We start from the raw sequence: 3,606 nt of genomic DNA on the forward strand, positions 1-3,606 counted from the left end.
AATTAATATTTAATTCTTTCTTGTTAATATTAATACCAAGCATTCTTAATCTTAGTTCAAACTTTTTTGCTTTTTTTTTTAATTTTTTAGGTACTTTTGGTCGTTGTATGCAAAGTGCCCAAATTTTGAAAATTATTCATTTTGATCCAGAAATTGAAAAGACTTTCTGAAGACTTCAAAGGAAAAATCAACAAGTTTCTACTCCAAGTAAAACAATGGCTGATCAACAAGCGAAAAAGACCAAGTCTTTGAGGGAATATGTTGTCCCACTGGTACAACGTCTCCACTCTAGTATCCGAAGACCTCATATTCCAACCAACAACTTCGAAATTAAGCCAGTAATCATTTAGATGATTCAGACTTCTATTCAGTTTGGGAGTTTGCCTAATGTTGATCCTAATGCTCATTTTGTGAATTTTCTAGAAATTTGTGACATTCAAGGCTAATGGTGTTATTGATGATGCCATAAGATTGAGGCTTCTCTTTTTTCACTGAGAGATAAAGCAAAGAGTTGGTTAAATTTGCTTCCTGTTGGTTCCATTAATACTTGGAATGATTTGGCTAAAAAATTCTTAGTAAAATTCTTTCCGTCGACCTAGACAGCAAAGATGAAGAATGATATCAGTTCTTTCATGCAATTTGATTTTGAATCACTATATGAGGCTTGGGATAGTTAAAAGGGTTAAATAAGTGGCTGGAAATTCAGACTTTTTATAATGGTTTGGTGGGACCTATTAGAATTACCATTGATGCTACAATTGGAGGTGCACTTATGAGTAAATCCATTGATGAGGCTTATGATGTGCTTGAAGAGATGGCTTCCAATAACTATCAATGGCCATCTGAAAAATTGGGTATAAGAAAAATTGTTGGAGTTCATGAATTAGATGCTATTAATTCTTTGTCTACACAATTAACTTCTCTTACAAAGAAAATTGATAAATTAATTGCTAATGTTGTTAAGAGCCTTTTTGTGACGTGTGAATTTTGTGGAAAATGACATTCCAATCACAATTGTTCCATATATTTTGAATCTTGTCAATTTCTGGGAAATAAGTAGTAGAACAACAATCCCTATTCCAACACTTATAATCCTAGTTGGAGGAATCATTCGAATTTCTCATGGACTAACAACCAAGGGTCTTCATCAGCATCTAAGTCAAATTTTCCCCCTAGGTTTCCTCATAGAGCTCCCATGCCAGAGAAAAAGCCTACAATGGAGGATATGTTCATGCCATTCATGACAAATACTGATGTATTCATGACAAAGACTAATGCCTCAATTCAAAGTCAAGTAACATCAATAAAAAATCATGAGACACAAGTGGGCCAACTTGCTAGTGCTCGAAATAACAGAACTCATGGTACCTTACCAAGTGATATTGAACCCAACCCAAAAAAAAAAGGTAAAGAACATTGTAAGGCAATCACTCTTCACAATGGAAAAGAGGTAAGTGGTAAAGATTTAAATTATGATATTTCAATTCAATCTAATGTCACAACCTAATTCCCTAGCCATGACCGATGCAAGGGCCCAATAGGCATAGCCCACCAGGCCCAAGCAAGCCTCTCTTTCTTTAAGATCTAATACTTGTAATTTCTAATGAATGTTTTTTCAAAATTAAACCATGAGAACCAAGTATATATATATATATATATATATATATATATATATATATAGTGNGTATATATATATATATATATATATATATATATATATATGTGTGTGTGTATAACGTTCCCAAAATAGGGTTATCATTTGTCAACCCTAAACGAAATGGTTAATCAATCAACATACAGAGTGCACAACGATCTCATAATTTACATTTAAGTAACTATATATATATGCAAGAGACCTTGACCATCAGTAGAGTGACTCTGGATGTGGGTGTCGCTACAGGATGCCAAGGTACCTACTAAATGGTGAATACAAATGGACACTTCAATCTAGATCCCACTATCTCCAAATCTAAAAACATGAAGTTAAAAAGAGTGAGTATAAACCCAGTGAGTGAACATAGGAAAGGAACAAGCAAACGATACGGAGAGTTTTTCGAAAACATGATGTACTCGTTTAAAAACAATGTAAAGATGTATATTATGAACAAAACTTGATGCCATGCTGTTTTTTAACTCATTTTAAAACATTTAGGAAGTTCAACTTTCAACATTAAATGCAATCAAATAATATTTTCTCTAACATTTCTATGGTATGTGTAAACATGTATACAATCACTTGTCATTAGCTCATGTGCACTCCTACACCGCACATAGCTGGAATCATCACCCACCAGTCATCAGCTCATGTGCACTCCCACACCGCACATAGCTAGAATCACTCATCATCACCGGCATGTGCACTCTCACACCGCACACGCGCGGTTACAATTATCATTCAACATTACATTTCAAAGCATGGCACATGTAACAACATGTAACAATAATCTTTGCATAACAATACATCACATGCCACAAATCAATTGGCAATTCAACATAATATTTCAAATACGTAATTCATCACATTATATGTATCGCATAATATAGGAACACATGAGTTAATCACATTGCACAATTTCACAACGTAAAGACATTTCATCAAGGGCTTGTTCCCAGGCACATTTTAAAGCAGAGACAAATAAAGTTTTCAAATGATTCATTCAAACGCATGTGCATTTATCCCAAAACATTTTTTAAATGCAAGTTCGCTCACCTTAATGATGCCACCTAACAAAATCTTAATCTAGGTAGTCTTGAAATACTATCAAAACCTATAATTGCTAATAACCAATAATCACTTCAAATATATCATAAATTCAAACTTAATAATTCTAATAAGCATACACTTGATAAACTACATTCTAGCCTAATTTTTAACCTAGAATTTTAGTCTAATTCTCAAACCCATCATATCAACTATTCCAATTTAAAGGTTCTTTACCTTGGTGAGCTTGGAGGCATAAAGATCAATAAAAACCTAATATTTTCAAGAAAAAGAATTTTAAGAAATTAGGAAATAAAATCTGAAAATATAACCCATAAATTCATAAATTTCAAGAGTAAAAAATATATACCTTTTAGCCTTAAAACTGGAGATTTGAAGTTGACAATTCAAGTGCTAGTGATGGTGGAGTAGAAATAGAAAATAAAGGAAAGAAAGAGAGATTTTTCCTTCTCTCTCCTACAATTTAGTTGTGCTAGAAAATGGAGTTAGAAGCTGCAAGTTTGGTGCCCAAGAAGTTAGGAGAAGAAAGAAGTAAGAAAAGAAAAGAAATGAAAAGAAATGAAGGAAAAGAAAATGAAAAAAGCTTGATTTTTATGGTGGAGGATGAAAATGGCGTTGGGAGGAGAAGAAGAAGGAAGATAATGCCTTAGACATGATGGCCAACCATGGGATAAGGATGAAGGGTCAAAGCTTCCTTCGAAAGCTTTGACCAAACAAATGGCAAAATTACCATTTTGCCCTCCAAGGTTTTCACCCTTTTTTTTAAGTCCTCCCACAATCTTTTAATTTCAATTTCTTCCTATTTTTCTTCCTAAACACATGTACCAATAAAATATCAAGTTTATAGTTCAACACGGTATCACTATAATATTTAAATATTTACT

At 33.1% G+C, this 3,606-nt stretch overlaps 1 long non-coding RNA gene across 1 annotated transcript; it reads right to left on the reverse strand.

Annotated features, from left to right (window-relative positions):
- Nucleotides 998-3,219, reverse strand: LOC108663769. Its single transcript, XR_001929792.1, has 3 exons — nt 3,072-3,219; nt 2,939-2,974; nt 998-1,211 (listed from the first exon to the last, which is right to left on the reverse strand). It is a non-coding gene; the product is annotated as an uncharacterized LOC108663769 (long non-coding RNA).

Source organism: Theobroma cacao, chromosome 10 (genome assembly GCF_000208745.1).
Source record: "Theobroma cacao cultivar B97-61/B2 chromosome 10, Criollo_cocoa_genome_V2, whole genome shotgun sequence".
Taxonomy (NCBI): domain Eukaryota; kingdom Viridiplantae; phylum Streptophyta; class Magnoliopsida; order Malvales; family Malvaceae; genus Theobroma; species Theobroma cacao.